Source organism: Oncorhynchus clarkii, chromosome 32 (assembly GCF_045791955.1).
Source record: "Oncorhynchus clarkii lewisi isolate Uvic-CL-2024 chromosome 32, UVic_Ocla_1.0, whole genome shotgun sequence".
Taxonomy (NCBI): domain Eukaryota; kingdom Metazoa; phylum Chordata; class Actinopteri; order Salmoniformes; family Salmonidae; genus Oncorhynchus; species Oncorhynchus clarkii.
The window spans coordinates 23,795,367-23,814,072 of NC_092178.1; the positions used below are offsets into that span (position 1 = coordinate 23,795,367).

General features: G+C 43.2%; 1 protein-coding gene across 15 annotated transcripts in view; it reads left to right on the forward strand.

Moving 5' to 3' along the window:
* The window catches only part of LOC139392081 (thyroid hormone receptor beta-like), a 118,388-nt gene that overhangs the window by 40,269 nt on the left and 59,413 nt on the right, over window positions 1-18,706 (forward strand). For 6 of the 15 annotated variants that reach the window (XM_071139787.1, XM_071139792.1, XM_071139791.1 and 3 more), the window contains exon 2: window positions 9,340-9,457. The exons of the other annotated variants lie outside the window; for them this stretch is intronic. The gene's annotated coding sequence lies outside the window, so the exon portion shown is untranslated. The remainder of the gene's footprint in view (window positions 1-9,339; window positions 9,458-18,706) is intronic. 15 annotated transcript variants of the gene reach the window in all.

Genomic DNA, 18,706 nt, shown 5'->3' on the forward strand with positions numbered 1-18,706 from the left:
GCAATTATAGGACTATTTCTCTCTATACCATTTGTATTTCATATACCTTTGACCATTGGATGTTCTTATAGGCACTTTAGTGTAACAGTATAGCTTCCGTCCCTCTCCTGGCCCCTACCTTGGCTCGAACCAGGAACACATCGACAACAGCCACCCTCGAAGCATCGTTACCCATCGCTCCACAAAAGCTGCGGCCCTTGCAGAGCAAGGGGAACAACTACTTCAAGGTCTCAGAGCGAGTGACGTCACTGATTGAAACGCTATTAGCTCGCACCCCGCTAACTAGCTAGCCATTTGACATCGGTTACACCAGCCTAATCTCGGGAGTTGATAGGCTTGAAGTCATAAACAGCTCAATGCTTGAAGCACAGCTAAGAGCTCTTGGCAAATGCACAAAAGTGCTGTTTGAATGAATGCTTACGAGCCTGCTGCTGCCTACCACCGCTCAGTCAGCTCTATCAAATATCAAATCATAGACTTAATTGTAACATAATAACACACAGAAATACGAGCCTTAGTTTCTGGATTTCACCATATTAATAACCTATCATTGCGAAAACAAAATGTATATTCTTTCAGTGAAATATGGAAGCGTTCCGTATTTTATCTAACGGGTGGCATCCATAAGTCTAAATATTCCTGTTACATTGCACAACCTTCAATGTTATGTCATAATTACGTAAAATTCTGGCAAATTAGTACGCAACGAGCCAGGCTGCCCAAAATGTTGCATATACCCTGACTCTGCATGCAATGAACACAAGAGAAGTGACACAATTTCTCTAGTTTTATATTGCCTGCTAACCTAGACTTCTTTTAACTAAATATGCAGGTTTAAAAAAATATACTTCATTGTATTGATTTTAAGAAAGGCATTGATGTTTATGGTTAGGTACATTCGTGCATCGATTGTGCTTTTTTCGCAAATGCGCTTTTGTTAAATCATCCACCGTTTGGCGAAGGTGGCTGTCTTTGTTAGGAAGAAATGGTCTTCACACAGTTCGCAACGAGCCAGGCGGCCCAAACTGCTTGTTAAGGTTTTCTTGCGGTGAAGGAGAGGCGGACCAAAACGCAGCGTCGTTTCTATTCATGGTTCTTTAATAAAGACTCTACACATGAACAAACTAACAAAACAATAAACGTGAGAAAACCTATACAGTCTATCTGGTGAAAACAAACACAGAGACAGGAACAATCACCCACAAAACACTCAAAGAATATGGCTGCCTAAATATGGTTCCCAATCAGAGACAACGATAAACACCTGCCTCTGATTGAGAACCACTCCAGACAGCCATAGCCTATACTAGATACCCCCACTAAGCCACAAACCCAATACCTAACAAAACCCCAAGACAAAACACACCACATTAAAAACCCATGTCACACCCTGGCCTGACCAAAATAATAAAGAAAACACAAAATACTAAGACCAGGGCGTGACACTGCTGCATATACCCTGACTCTGTTGCACAGAACGCAAGAGAAGTAACACAATTTCCCTAGGTAAAATAAATTGATGTTAGCAGGCAATATTAACTAAATATGCAGGTTTAAAAATATATACTTGTGTATTGATTTTAAGATAGGCGTTGGTGTTTATGATTAGGTACACTGGTGCTACAACAGTGCTTTTTTCTCGAATGCGCTTGTTAAATCACCTGTTTGGCGAAGTAGGCTATGATTCAATGATAAATTAACCTCTCTGATCTACCCATTCCGGATCCGGTATCGTGAATACAGACTCAAGCTCATTACCATTACGCAACGTTAACTATTCATGAAAATCGCAAATGAAATAAATATGCTAGCTCTCAAGCTTAGCCTTTTGTTAACAACACTGTCATCTCAGATTTTCAAAATATGCTTCAACCATAGGAAAACAATCATTTGTGTAACAGTAGCTAGCTAGCGTAGCATTTAGCGTTAGCATTATCGTTAGCATTTAGCATGCAACACTTTCACAAAAACCAGAAAAGCATTCAAATAAAATCATTTACCTTTGAAGAACTTCAGATGTTTTCAATGAGGAGACTCTGTTAGATAGCAAATGTTCAGTTTTTCCTGAAAGATTATTTGTTTAGGAGAAATCGCTCCGTTTGGTGCGTCACGTTTGGCTACCAAAAAAACCTGTATTCAGGAGTGTATTTATCCCGGCAAGCTCATTAGCATAACGCAACGTTAACTATTCATGAAAATCGCAAAGGAAATGAAATAAATATGCTAGCTCTCAAGCTTAGCCTTTTTGTTAACAACACTGTCATCTTAGATTTTCAAAATATGCTTCTCAACCATAGGAACACAATCATTTGTGTAACAGTAGCTAGCTAGCGTAGCATTTAGCGTTAGCATTATCGTTAGCATTTAGCAGGCAACACTTTCACAAAAACCAGAAAAGCATTCAAATAATCATTTACCTTTGAAGAACTTCAGATGTTTTCAATGAGGAGACTCTGTTAGATAGCAAATGTTCAGTTTTTCCTGAAAGATTATTTGTTTAGGAGAAATCGCTCCGTTTGGTGCGTCACGTTTGGCTACCAAAAAAACCCGAAAATCCAGTCATCAATTACGCCGAACTTTTTTCCAAATTAACTCCATAATATCGACTGAAACATGGCAAACGTTGTTTAGAACCAATCCTCAAGGTGTTTTTCACATATCTCTTCGATGATATATCCTTCGTGGAAGTGTGCGTTTCGTTCTGAATCCCAGGACAAAATGACCGCAACTGGAGATCACGCACAAATTTAGATAAAGGCCACCGGGCGGACCCCTGGAAAATGTAGTCTCTTATGGCCAATCTTCCAATGATATGCCTACAAATACGTCACAATGCTGCAGACATCTTGAAGAAACCACAGAAAGCACATGGTCGTTCCTGCTGCATTCACAGCCATATAAGGAGACATTTGAAAACAGAGCTTCAGAGATTCTGCTCATTTCCTGTTAGACGTTTCATCTTGGTTTCGCCTGTAGAATGAGTTCTGTGGCACTCACAGATAAAATCTTTGCAGTTTTGGAAACTTTAGACTGTGTTCTTTCCAAAGCTGTCAATTCTATGCATAGTCGAGCATCTTTTCGTGGCAAAATATTGCGCTTAAAACGGGCACGTTTTTTTATCCAATAATGAAATAGCGCCCCTATAGGCTTAACAGGTTAACAGGCACCGCATCGATTATATGCAACGCAGGACAAGCTGGATAAACTAGTAATATCATCAACCATGTGTAGTTAACTAATGATTATGTTAAGATTGATTGTTTTTTATAAGATACGTTTAATGCTAGCTAGCACCTTACCTTGGCTCCACGCAGGCTGTCTCCTCATGGAGTGCATTGTAATCGGCCATGATCGGTGTCCAAAAATGCCGATTACCGATTGTTATGAAATCTTGAAATCGGCCATTCCGATTAATCGGTCGACCTCTATTCCCTATGTAGTGAAATACTTTTGACCAGGGCCTATAGGGCTCTGTTTAAACGTAGTTCACTATTGGGTACCATTTGGGACGCAGCCCCAGACTCCACGGCCCTCAATAACAGGCTAACAACCTGGGATCTGGCGATATACACACAGTCATTGTGAAATGTCTATGGCAAATTTCCTCGCTACGGTCTGAACTGTGAACTGGCGATCTCAAGGAGTGAACTAGCAGTGTGAGCCCAGGAGAAAATAATCCAGTGCCCTGACCAGTCCAACTGAATGGCCTGTGGGCCAATCAACAGCCTAAGAAACTACCAGGTCGAGCCAGTCAAGAGCCTGAATGGCTTTTTGTTATTTTTACTGATTGGCCTTGAAAGAGCTGATGCTTTCAAACATTATCACAGATGTTGAGGTTACTTAATAGAAAAACAAGCTTCGAGAACACACATTTCCAACGTTAAACCTGGGAGGGTCAAAACCCAGTCCATTTCTTACCCACACAGAAACAAATTCAAAAAATGTTATTTCCAAAGAAAGTCTGTAGGCCTTAATGTTATTCTCTCCTGTTACGTTCCCATGCCACACATCTTCAACTCATCTGACTTATTACTCAGGAAAGCATGCCAGCGTTTGATTTAGAGTTGGAAAGAAGTCATACAACCAAGAAATTCTCCCACATAGATTGAAATACAGATCTGGATAGAGACATTACCCACTAGGTACAGACACCAATTCAACGTCTATTCCACATTGGTTCAACGTAATTTCATTGAAATTAACTGCAATGTTGGTTAAGGGCTTGTAAGTAAGCATTTCACGGTAGTCTACACTTGTTGTATTTGGCGCATGTGACAAAGTTTGAGTTTATTCAACCAGTGTGTGCCCAGTGGGTATCAACTGCTTTTAAGTCAAGGTCACTAAGAGGTTACCCTCTAAAGAATATCTCACGCAGAAAGGAATACAAATAGCAATGCATTCTCCGTTCCCCATTAGGTTTAACAGAGTGACAGGATGTTATGCGAATTGGTTAGAGATTTCTTGACTATTTGACTAATCAAATGATCCAAAACAATATTCAGTAAAAACAATGATAACATCAAAATTATGCAACCATTTCAAAGATTTTACTGAGTTATAGTTCATATAAGGAAGTCAGTCAGTTGAAATACATTCATTAGGCCCTAATCTATGGATTTCACATGACTGGGAATACAGATATGCATCTGTTGGTCATATATACCTTGAAGAAAAAAAACAGTCAGTATCTGGTGTGACCACCATTTGCCTCATGCAGCGTGACACATCTCCTTCACAGATTTGATCAGGCTATTGATTGTGAACTGTGGAATGCTGCCCAACTCCTCTTCAGTGGCTGTGCAAAGTTTCCGGATTTTGGTGGGAACTGGAACGTGCTGTCGTACATGTCGATCCAGATCATCCCAAAATGCTCAATGGGTGACAAGGCTTCCAGGACTTGTGTACAGATTCTTGCGACATGGGGCCGTGCATTATCATTCTGAAACATGAGGTGATGGCGGTGGATAGATAGATAGAGAGAGAGAGAGAGATTTAAATAGGGGTGATGAAACCTCCTGTGCGTGTTGGCAGGAGGACACACAGGGGCAGGACAGAGGCCATGTGGCTGGCTGGAAGAAACGGGTACAGCCAGCGGTTAAATAACCGAGCCGACAGGTCAAACCACCTTAGCGCTCGTCATCACACCGGGGCTGCTGCCACCACATTTCTTAAAGGTGAAGGCACAGGACCCGGCAGAGAGAGAGAGAAGACACACCATGGGAGCTAGGAAAACCATCCAGCCATGATTAGAAACCCTTCCCCTACCAACCCTCCGGCACACATCAACTTGATGGAAGGCTAATAACTGGTAATGACAAAGTTTTGCACAGTAATAAATGAATGATTTGAAAAGGATCTCTTGTAGTGATGTCTATTTCAATCTGTCCTCTGTAAAGGTCTTCTTTACTGTCTGTATAATAATGTCTGACTAACCGGCTGGGGTCTTGATTTACTGTCTACCCCGCCCTGCCATGAGATGCAGTGCATGTCAGTACACAGTCTGACATTATAATTATGATGTCCTTCCCTGTTATTATCACCCGAACACTATTTACAAAGCAGCGGAGGCGGATCTCTACGAGGAGATTGAGTAGGTAAAATATCATCTGGAGAGGAGGAATAGGAGGAGGAGGCGGATCTCTACGGGGAGATTGAGTAGGTAAAATATCATCTGGAGAGGAGGAATAGGAGGAGGCGGATCTCTACGGGGAGATTGAGTAAGTAAAATATCATCTGGAGAGGAGGAATAGGAGGAGGAGGCGGATCTCTACGGGGAGATTGAGTAGGTAAAATATCATCTGGAGAGGAGGAATAGGAGGAGGAGGCGGATCTCTACGGGGAGATTGAGTAGGTAAAATATAATCTGGAGAGGAGGAATAGGAGGAGGAGGCGGATCTCTACGGGGAGATTGAGTAGGTAAAATATAATCTGGAGAGGAGGAATAGGAGGAGGAGGCGGATCTCTACGGGGAGATTGAGTAGGTAAAATATGAGTAGGTAAAATATCATCTGGAGAGGAGGAATAGGAGGAGGAGGCGGATCTCTACGAGGAGATTGAGTAGGTAAAATATCATCTGGAGAGGAGGAATAGGAGGAGGAGGCGGATCTCTACGGGGAGATTGAGTAGGTAAAATATCATCTGGAGAGGAGGAATAGGAGGAGGAGGCGGCGGGGAGATTGAGTAGGTAAAATATCATCTGGAGAGGAGGAATAGGAGGAGGACGAGGAGATTGAGTAGGTAAAATATCATCTGGAGAGGAGGAATAGGAGGAGGAGGCGGATCTCTACGGGGAGATTGAGTAGGTAAAATATCATCTGGAGAGGAGGAATAGGAGGAGGAGGCGGATCTCTACGGGGAGATTGAGTAGCTAAAATATCATCTGGAGAGGAGGAATAGGAGGAGGAGGCGGATCTCTACGGGGAGATTGAGTAGCTAAAATATCATCTGGAGAGGAGGAATAGGAGGAGGAGGCGGATCTCTACGAGGAGATTGAGTAGGTAAAATATCATCTGGAGAGGAGGAATAGGAGGAGGAGGCGGATCTCTGGAGAGGAGGAATAGGAGGAGGAGGCGGATCTCTACGGGGAGATTGAGTAGGTAAAATATCATCTGGAGAGGAGGAATAGGAGGAGGAGGCGGATCTCTACGAGGAGATTGAGTAGGTAAAATATCATCTGGAGAGGAGGAATAGGAGGAGGAGGCGGATCTCTACGGGGAGATTGAGTAGGTAAAATATCATCTGGAGAGGAATAGGAGGAGGATCATCTGGAGAGGAGGAATAGGAGGAGGAGGCGGATCTCTACGGGGAGATTGAGTAGGTAAAATATCATCTGGAGAGGAGGAATAGGAGGAGGAGGCGGATCTCTACGGGGAGATTGAGTAGGTAAAATATCATCTGGAGAGGAGGAATAGGAGGAGGAGGCGGATCTCTACGAGGAGATTGAGTAGGTAAAATATCATCTGGAAAGGAGGAATAGGAGGAGGAGGCGGATCTCTACGGGGAGATTGAGTAGGTAAAATATCATCTGGAGAGGAGGAATAGGAGGAGGAGGGAATGCAACAGGCTGCAATGACTACACTCTCTTCCCTGGCAAAGAGGACACGTCCGAGCTGATGTAGGCCTACCCCAAACGTTGGATTGGTTTTTCAGGCGTTTTAATACCCTATGGACCAGGAGTTTTTCTGACCACATGACCTAACCAGGATAAACTCTAGGGTCTAGACCCTGGTTATATCCTACAACTAGGCCTTACTTCTAATCAAGCTGGGAGCCTGAGTAACCTGGGCCCAGAGTAACAGGCTCAGTTCACATGGTCAGAAATAACTCCTCCTAGTGCTAGGCATACTGTGGGAGATGATGTTGCTGTGGATAGTGGATGTCACAAGTGATAACCAAACAACTGTTGGGTATCAGCGATTAGAAGTGTTGTTTGTCTTTTGCAGGTAAGATTGAGGGATACAAACAATGTCAACATCTCTCCTAATTGCAGCCCATGCTGATGGGAGATTCTCCTTAATATTTCAGCTGAATATACTTTGAAGCGTTTGATTGAGCCTGTTTAGAGTGCATGCCACATGGACGGGGTGTGCACTTTTGGGACTATCCCAATGGTTCCATTGGAACCAGGCAAGCGCATTCAAGTGCTAGTTCAAATATTTTAAAAGTATCAATTCTATTTGAACCCCAGGTCTGCCACACCACAGAGTAGTGATAACTTCACGGCCTGTTTCCCTTTGACTTATTATTGAGTTTAGTTTGTCAGAGGTCCACACTCCGGGCTAGGTTGGCTAAAGGGCAAGCTTCACACTGTCAGTATTTGGTTGGGTTTGGTGTTGTTTAACAAAGTTGTCACAAACACATGCCGATTTAGACTTGTTTAGCTCACAAAGTATTTTTTATTCTCTGTCTGCCGATGCCAAAGATTGTGTCAAAAACAAAAGCAGTGGGGGGAAAAAGGGCTAAAATGTGGATACAGTACATGGAAAAAAACATCTTGGCGTTGGTCAAAAAATGTGTGCTGTGCTGCTTGGAAGTTGTGCTGCCTTCAAGCACAGAATGAGAGAAGGAGGAGGAGAAGAGGGAGAGGCAGCGATAGAGAAAGAGGAGGAGAAGAGGGAGAGGCAGCGATAGAGAAAGAGGAGAAGAGGGAGAGGCAGGCAACGATAGAGAAAGGGGAGGAGAAGAGGGAGAGGCAGGCAACGATAGAGAAAGGGGAGGAGAAGAGGGAGAGGCAGCGATAGAGAAAGAGGAGGAGAATAGGGAGAGGCAGCGATAGAGAAAGAGGAGGAGAAGAGGGAGCGGCAGCGATAGAGAAATAGCAGGAGAAGAGGGAGAGGCAGCGATAGAGAAAGAGCAGGAGAAGAGGGAGAGGCAGCGATAGAGAAAGAGGAGGAGAAGAGGGAGAGGCAGCGATAGAGAAAGAGGAGGAGAAGAGGGAGAGGCAGCGATAGAGAAAGAGGAGGAGAAGAGGGAGAGGCAGCGATAGAGAAAGAGGAGGAGAAGAGGGAGAGGCAGCGATAGAGGAGGACGAGGAGAAGAGGGAGAGGCAGCGATAGAGAAAGAGGAGGAGAAGAGGGAGAGGCAGCGATAGAGAAAGAGGAGGAGAAGAGGGAGAGGCAGCGATAAAGAGGAAAAGAGGGAGAGGCAGCGATGGAGGAGGAGAAGAGGGAGAGGCAGCAATAGAGAGAGGAGGAGAAGAGGGAGAGGCAGCAATAGAGATAGAGGAGGAGAAGAGGGAGAGGCAGCGATAGAGAAAACGGGTGGGAGGAGAACAGGGAGAGGTAGTGATAGAGAAATAGGGTGTCAGGAGAACAGGGAGAGGCGGCGATAGATAAAGAGGGTGGTAGGGAATGAAGTAAGTAGTGAGCAAAGGAAAGAGGGAGATAGATAGACAGGTATCTTGTTAGTGTTTTCCTGAGTGCTTCGACCCCAGACCGTGTGCGTGTGTGCGTGTGCGTGCACTATGCTCATCATGTCATGTAGCTAGCTAGGCAGGCGACAAACTCGGCAATGTGACCTGGGCTGTCTTTCTCTTTAAGTTAAGTAATGGTGAGAGACTGTGGGAGAGAGGGAGATGGATAGAGAGTGAAATAGATACCAAGAGAGAGGAAGCTTTCCAAAAACAAGTTAGAGCTCACCCCAGCGCAATGCTGCTTTTATCATGAATGTTTTCTATTTTGGTTTTCATGGGTTGTGTCCCAAATTTCCTATGGGCCCTGGTCAAAAGTTATGTGCTATAAAGGAAATAGGATGCAATTTGGGAAGCATGCATGGGTTTAATTTGTGGCTCATAGTATTTTCCTCATTTTCTCCCTCTTATTTTCCCCTTTTTTATTTCAGTCTGTTTGTCCAAATAACGTCTCGAAGAATTATCCCGGATGCTGCTTTTCGTTTGAACCCGACAACATCTCAAGCTGAAAGAGAGAGAGAGGGCTGTTGTGTTGTTTCAGACTGCAAGGTGTGTGTGTTTTCAAATAACTTAACTCAAAGTACTCAGCCCAACAAACAAACACATTTGACACAATAACACAACCAAATTTCAATTGTCATAATATAGATAAGGCATGAGGTTTTGTGGGAGAAAAAGAACCATGAAACGATGGGTGTTCCTCTTGTTTACAAGCTGTTAGCTGGACAGCTGCTCTCTAGCTTGTCTCCCGGTCATCTGTATGTATTAAAACATCTTTATGGGATGTACAGTGGGGTCCATAATTATTGGCCCCCTTTATAAAGATGTGATAAAAATACTTAAATAAATCATAAAAATACTGAGCTATATTGTATGTTCCAAACGTTTAGGAAAGGATGTTATGTTATCTGGAATTGAAGAGGGAAAGTCCATAAACACCGACTAAGGATATCAAGGATCTGGAAAGATCCTGTATGGAGGAATGGTCTGAGATCCCTCCCAATGTGTTCTCCAACTCATAAAACATTTTAGAAAAAGGCTCAGTGATGTGATCCTCACAAGGGGAGGTTGCACAAAGTATTGTCTATAGAGCTATACAGTAGGTGTTGTGGTTTTGGTTGTACCTCAGTTAAGCCTGTAGTTAGTAATCCATAAGGATTGTATACTGTTACAGCACATTCAGAAGGTATTGATACCCGTTGACTTATTCCACATTTTGTTGTGTTACAGCCTGGATTAAAAATGGATTAAATATTCGCACTCTACACACAATACCCCATAATGACAAAGTGAAATGTTTTTAGAAAGGTTAGCAAATGTATTAAATTAGAAAATACAGAAATATCTAATTTCGTATTCACACCCCTGAGTCAATGCTTTGTAGCACCTTTAGCAACAATTATAGTCTCTAATAGTTTTGCACACCTGGATTGTACAATATTTTCCCATTATTCTTTTTAAAATTCTTAAAGCCCTGTCAAGTTGATTGGATCTTGCAAACCTTTCGGTTACTAGTCCAACGCTCTAACCACTAGGCTACCTACCGCCCCAATAGGGATAAGCCCTAATAGTTTTTTTGTAAAGGCTATAGGTTCATATAGGGTCAGACCCATTGTTAAACATGCTTCCCATGTACAGGTCTCATGTCCTTGTTCTCTATATTGCCTCACAGGGCCATGTGCTCGCTCATTCAGCATGCTGTTGTTGGCAGATGTGGTCCAATTCCTGACCTTTTAAATAGACGTAAATATTTTAGGTGACACGTGATATAGTACGAGCGTTTGTCGTCTAACACTGGAGTGTACTGCACTATACAGAAAACCAGGGTTCAAATAGTGTTTGTTTTCTTTCAAATACTTCATCTGCTCTTGATTGAGCTTGCCCGCACATATGGACACTCTTTCGTTAGTGACAGAATGCATCTCGATCTCTTGTAATTTTGTTGAGTGCAGCGGGTCTTGGTCAAAAGTAGTACACTATATGGGAATAGGGTGCCATTTGAGACACACAGTCTGCCTTAGAACAAGGTCAAGTTCTGCAGCCCTTCACTTTGTTCCTCTCCATTTGTTTGTTTTGTTGTGGGCCTCTGGGTCTTCTGACTCCACAGTCTCTCTCGCTCTGGTCATCCTGTAGCCTCTAGATTCCTAGGTTGTTCCATTCTTCCCCCATCTGTTTGTCCACACTAAGACGGTGATCCAGCGGTCATTTCCCCAAAGCAATTTAGTCCCTCGGTTTGTTATGTTATGGGACCCCCAGGAATGTACTTTAGATTGGAGTGTGATAGAGATGGACATACAAGCCTTAATCAGAAGCCTTTATGACGATTAGAACCACGCTAAATGTATTTGCATGTTGAAGTTTAATATAAAGCCATTAACCCTTAGCAGTTAAAAGAAGGTGTTTACTTCAAACAATTTGCATTGACTTCTCTCCCCATAGGAATACATTGCCTGCACCTCTAAATTCAACCTGAAGCCTATGTGGGTTATGAATGCCTTATGAACCTGTCTTCTATGACAGTCCATCAGACCACTATGAGGTCTACCTGTGTCAATTCTAAGGTTCCTGAAGCAACCGGAAGTGGTTAATAAAGGCACCAAGCTGGTTAGGAACGTGATTAGCTCAGTGAAAATATAACAATGATCTCTTTTATAATGCAGTCATCTCTCTGACTGCGCCCCAAATGGCAAACGGTATTCCCTATTTAGAGCAGCAGTATTGTCAGGCGGCGGGGTTGTCACACAAACAAAGACTGTTGCCGAATTTAGTGGAATTGATCTGCGTAGTTTTTGGAGGAAGGAAAGAAAGGAAGACTCCACACCACTCTCTCACTTGAGTATCTTAGCTAGTTATTTTCTGATGATCTCATTTTGTAGCTTTGGCAAGTATGTGTGTGTTTCCCATCCCAGTTTTCTCATCTCCCTGTAGGTTTTACAGACGCTCTCCACCCCATGGCTGCAACCTTTTCTAATTTATTGTACTCCGCACGCACAACCAAAGTGGAATTCCTAGTTTCCCTGCACAGTTTGGAACTGCCGATCTGTGGTCAAGAAGGCTGAGTTCATCCCGGCCTATGTTGCCCTTGTCCACTCTAGCTTAACATTGTTGTCATCTATCACCCACCAGGTGCCCTTGGAAAGTCAATGAGCTTGACATCTTGATAACCTAATTTCCCGACGATGGCTCACCACTCATTGTAATTAGCGACTTTAACCTCCCGACGCCTGTTCCACCTCTTTCTTTACATTTCTTTACTCCCTTTCCAGTCCACGTCCACTCACAAGGCATGCAATATGCTTGACCTCATCTTCACTAGAGGCTGTTTGCCTACTAATCTCACTGCAACTTCCCTCCAGGTCTTTCACTACATTGTTTCCTTTTTTGTCTCTTTCTCCAGATGAAATCCTGCACCTAGTGGTGTCTGGCCGCCCGACAACCTGCCCATTCAACCCTATCCCCTCCTCCCTTCTCCAGACCATCTCTGGATAACTTCTCACTTCCCTCATCAACTCATCACTGACCACTTGCTGCATCCCCTCTGACTTCAAGATGGCCAGAGTCGCTCCCCTCCTCAAGAAACCAACACTGTACCCCCTCTGACTTCCAAACTACAGACCCGTATCCCTTTTCTTTCCGAAACACTTGAGTGTGCTGTCTCTGACCAACTCTCTCGTTATCTCTCTCAGAACAATGTTCTTGACCAGTCAGGCTTCAAGGCAGCTCACTCAAATGAGACCGCACTCCTCTCTCACAGAGGCTCTCTGCTCTGCCAAAGCTTACTCTCTCTCCTCTGTTCTCATCCTCCTAGATCTGTCCGCTACATTCGACACAATGAACCATCAGATCCTCCTCTCCACTCTCTCAGGGTTGGGCGTCTCAGACTCTGCACATTCCTGGATTGCATCCTACCTGGCAGGTCGCTTCTACCAGGTAGCGTGAAGAGGATCTGTGTCTGCACCATGTGCTCTCACTACTGGTGTCCCGCAGGGCTCATTTTCTAGGCCCTCTCCTTTTTTCTCTACAGCAAATGACAAAACAGAGCTGCTCCTTCTCCTGGGAAAGGCCTGCCTGTTCCAAGACCTGTCCATCACGGTTGACAACTCCATGGTGTCCCCCTCCCAGAGTGCAAAGAACTTTGGTGTGACCCTGGACTACACCCTGTTGTTCTCTGCAAACATCGAAGCAGGGACTCGCAGCTGCAGGTTGATGCTCTACAACATCCGTAGAGTACGACCTTTCCTCACACAGGGAGCAGTGGAGGTCCTAATCCAGGCACTTGTCATCTCCCGTCTGGACTACTGCAACTCTCTGTTCGCTGGGCTCCCTCCTTGTGCCATCAAACCCCTGCAACTTATCCAGAATCCCACAGCCTGCCTAGTGTTCAACCTTCCTAAGTTCTCCCATGTCACCCCGCTCCTCCGCACACTCCACTGACTTCCAGTCGAAGCGTCATCTTCAAACCCTGGTGCTTGTCTACGGAGCAGCTAGGGAACTGCACCTCCTTACATTCAGGCTCAAACCCTACATCCCAACCCGAGCACTCCGCTCAACCACTTCTGGTCTCTTGGCCCTCCCAACCCTTTTTTTTTTATTTTTTTATTTTTATTTCACCTTTATTTAACCAGGTAGGCTAGTTGAGAACAAGTTCTCATTTGCAACTGCGACCTGGCCAAGATAAGGCATAGCAGTGTGAACAGACAACACAGAGTTACACATGGAGTAAACAATTAACAAGTCAATAACACAGTAGAAAAAAGGGGAGTCTATATATACATTGTGTGCAAAAGGCATGAGAAGGTAGGCAAATAATTACAATTATGCAGATTAACACTGGAGTGATAAATGATCAGATGGTTATGTACAGGTAGAGATATTGGTGTGCAAAAGAGCAGAAAAATAAATAAATAAAAACAGTATGGGGATGAGGTAGGTGAAAATGGGTGGGCTATTTACCAATAGACTATGTACAGCTGCAGCGATCGGTTAGCTGCTCAGATAGCAGATGTTTGAAGTTGGTGAGGGAGATAAAAGTCTCCAACTTCAGCGATTTTTGCAATTCGTTCCAGTCACAGGCAGCAGAGAAATGGAACGAAAGGCGGCCAAATGAGGTGTTGGCTTTAGGGATGATCAGTGAGATACACCTGCTGGAGCGCGTGCTACGGATGGGTGTTGCCATCGTAACCAGTGAACTGAGATAAGGCGGCGCTTTACCTAGCATGGACTTGTAGATGACCTGGAGCCAGTGGGTCTGGCGACGAATATGTAGCGAGGGCCAGCCGACTAGAACATACAAGTCGCAGTGGTGGGTGGTATAAGGTGCTTTAACGGATGGCACTGTGATAAACTGCATCCAGTTTGCTGAGTAGAGTGTTGGAAGCAATTTTGTAGACGACATCGCCGAAGTCGAGGATCGGACGGATAGTCAGTTTTACTAGGGTAAGTTTGGCGGCGTGAGTGAAGGAGGCTTTGTTGCGGAATAGAAAGCCGACTCTTGATTTGATTTTCGATTGGAGATGTTTGATATGGGTCTGGAAGGAGAGTTTAGAGTCTAGCCAGACACCTAGGTACTTATAGATGTCCACATATTCAAGGTCGGAACCATCCAGGGTGGTGATGCTGATCCCTTACGGGAGGGAAGCTCCCGTTTTTAGCCCAGTCAAAAGCTCTTCTCTGTCCTGGTACCCCAATGGTGGAACAAGCCCCCTGAAGTCAGGACAGCGGAGTCATTGCCCATCTTTCAAAAACGAGTTAACCTCTCTGAGCACAGAACCTGGTAGCGGGCTGAAATTCCACAACATACGGTGATCGCTACATAAATAGTCATATGAAACATTCATGAAAATACAAGTGTCTCACATGTATCGAAAGCCTAGAATCGTGCTAATCCAACTGCGTTGTCAGATTTAAAAAAGGATTTACTGCGAAAGAATACGATGCGATTATCTGAGGATAGAGCCCCATAAAAACAACAACTAGCACAGGCGTAACAAAATCACATACTGCATTAAAATAAATGGTTTACCTTTGACGATCTTCGTCTGTTTGCAATCCCAATGCTCATTATTACACAATGAATGATCTTTTGTTTGATAAAGTTCATTTTTATAGCCTAAAACAAAACATTTTGTGAACCGCTTGTGTCGTGAATTCCGTCTCATTCCATTTTCGACGACACATTCCAGGTAAATAACCCACACAGAACGTGACTTTTCCAGTCATGTTTGGTTTCATTGCAATCAACTGGTTTGTTTGTAACACAACCAAACCTGATGGGCCATTTCGCGGGACGTATTGACTGAAAGAAACCGATTTGAAGACAACAAGTAATGACATCACTGTGCACCAATGATATGACCACTGTTTCGTTGATTGACTGTATTTTAACCCAATGACCACTGATCGTCTTGAAATCTAGCTGGGTAGACGGCAATATGCAATGGTTGTGTGTTGGAAGACCAACCCATGTCGTAAACTCCAGCGTAAAGAGAGTCATTCGCTATTGAAGTTTTATTCCGGAAGGAGCTACGCATTTTACGCACAGCGTTGTTTTGGTAAACGCGCAGATTCAGCTGTTTTATATATCAATCAGTATGGTGGCTAAGTCAGGGAAAGCTAAATCTAAGTCTAGATATACAGATGTACACACAATTTTAGAAGAAATTGATCGGAAGTGTGAGACAGAGATTGTTTTAGGACGATTCACTTAGCGATTCCCAAGTGGAGGAATATTTTTTGAACGGAGAGGACACTGTTGTAGCCACTGTGTACAAATCTGTAACGGTGCCTGCAGAAGAGGAACAATGTCACCGTTTTGGACTGGTAAGTTCTTCTCATGCTAATGCCCTTGTTTGAAATTAATAATCTAAAATATTATTTGTGATTTTTTTTTAAATTTTAGAAGCAATATATAAAAATGTAATGTAATGAATTGTGATGAAATTATGTAATGAAATGTAATGAAAAGTGATGAAATGTTTCTGCCGCCCCACCCCAACCCACATGAAATAGCCTATTTGAGGCGGTTGAGGGGAGGGCAGGCCCACAACAATGGCCAAAGTGAAATGGAGACAGTATATACAGCCGGTCTGTTGTAATATAATAAAAACAGTAGATCTAGCTGGTCTGTCATAATATATTCAACCTTATGTTCCCTGTACTCTATATATATATCTGTTTGTTATACCTCAGCAGCACAATATTGTGTAGAGCTTTGGCAAAGTGGGTGATGTTATATCCTTCCTGCTTGGCCCTGTCTGGGGGTCTCATCGGATGGGGCCACAGTGTCTCCTGACCCCTCCTGTCTCAGCCTCCAGTATTTATGCTGCAGTAGTTTATGTGTCGGGGGGCTAGGGTCAGTTTGTTATATCTGGAGTACTTCTGTCTTATCCGGTGTCCTGTGTGAATTTAAGTATGCTCTCTCTAATTCTCTCTTTCTCTCGGAGGACCTAAGCCCTAGGGCCATGCGTCAGGGCTACCTGGTATGATGAGTCCTTGCTGTCCCCAGTCCACCTGGCCTTGCTGCTGTTCCAGTTTCAACTGTTCTGCCTGCGGCTATGGAACCCTAAACTGTTCATATTTACTCTTGAGGTGCTGTCCTGTTGCATCCTCTACAACTACTGTGATTATTATTATTTGACCCTGCTGGTCATCTATGAACGTTTGAAAATCTCGGCCATGTTCTGTTATAATCTCCACCCGGTACAGCCAGAAGAGGACTGGCCACCCCTCATAGCCTGGTTCCTCTCTAAGTCTCTTCCTAGGTTTTGGCCTTTCTGGTGAGTTTTTCCTAGCCACCGTGCTTCTACACCTGCATTGCTTTCTGTTTGGGGTTTTTGGCTGGGTTTCTGTACAGCACTCTGAGATATTAGCTGATGTACGAAGGGCTATATAAATACATTTGATTTGATAGAGGACTGAGGGTCTTCCAAATATTGAAAGTGTGTAAATAGTTACCCATGTTATTTTGTAAATGTATATGTTTTTTCTTCATTTTTCCCTCATAATTTTTTCTCCATATTTTTTTGGGGGGGGTGTGTTAGAATACCATTTTGGCATTTTCTATATAGTTATTTGTTTCTAAATGTATACCTTCACCAATTTGGCCACTTGAGTACATTTGGGCTACTTGTGTGGGACACCTGGGTGACTTCATGATAAATGTCATGTAGCACACTCATTTTGGAAGTTATCATTCTGAAACTTTGCACAAGTACTGTTGCCCTCTCATTTTTTCACTGAAATTGTCCCCATCATCCTATCTGAATGTTTGTTTTATCTTGTTCATTTAAAGATGATGATACAACAATAAAAAGAAAAAACGTATGGTTTATTTCATTGTATAATCTAAACCAGATCTATTGTGTTATATTCTCCTACATTCTCCTTCAGAGTGTTTTCTTTCAAATGATACCAAGAATATGCATATCCTTGCTTCTGGGCAGGAGCTACAGGCAGTTAGACTTGGGTATGTCTTCAGGCGGAAATTGAAAAAAGTAGAGGGGTAGCTCTAAGAGGTTATTAAGTCCTTCTGGATAAGAGCATGTCCTTAAATGACAAACGTTTTAAAATGTCTTGTTTGGAATCGGGACATCATGTTTACATTGAAACCATCGGGACATCATATTTACATTGAAACCATCGGGACATCATGTTTACATTGAAACCATCGAGACATCATATTTACATTGAAACCATCGAGACATCATATTTACATTGAAACCATCGAGACATCATGTTTACATTGAAACCATTGAGACATCATATTTACATTGAAACCATCGAGACATCATGTTTACATTGAAACCATCGGGACATCATGTTTACATTGAAACCATCGGGACATCATATTTACATTGAAACCATCGGGACATCATATTTACATTGAAACCATCGGGACATCATGTTTACATTGAAACCATCGGGACATCATGTTTACATTGAAACCATCGGGACATCATGTTTACATTGAAACCATCGAGACATCATGTTTACATTGAAACCATCGGGACATCATATTTACATTGAAACCATCGGGACATCATGTTTACATTGAAACCATCGGGACATCATATTTACATTGAAACCATCGGGACATCATATTTACATTGAAACCATCGGGACATCATGTTTACATTGAAACCATGTAGGCCTATGAGTCCCAAATGGCACCCTATTCTCTATATAGTGCACTAATGTAATGCACAAAATAAGAGAATGGGTGCCATTTGGGATGCAGACCATATGTATTCTTCTAGTTGTTATTTTGTTTTTGCTGAAGTATTACACACGTTGATTGGCTATTCTAATTATATTTGAATAATAATAATTTATAACATAGCGCTTTTCATAAGTCTCATTGCACTTCAAAAGCATAAAACAAACAAGAAATACATCATGAGTAACCTAGCTATAGTTAGGTCAACCAATAGAGGCCAATTATTTTGAATTCATACATCGTCCAAAGATGGAGAGGGACTGTTCATGGCTTGACCAGAGGAAGGTGGTCTGGGAGATGGTTGATGAAGAGTCTGGTGATGATCATGTAGAGGGCTACTCTGGGAACCAGCCTGAGTCATGTAGCTACTGGACTTCTCCTCCTTCACAATGTATGACACCCACTTGGGTGATGCCTCAGCAGCTCTGGGCACCAGAAAGTTCAGCACACACAGTTCAGAATAGTAGCCAGTCGTCCTCACTACGAGCCCTCTGCCTCAGCTTCCTCTCAAGCGTCAGGTGACTCTTCGATAGATGTTTTCAAAGGATCAACAGCCAGGTGAAACAAAAAAGATGGTAGAGTGT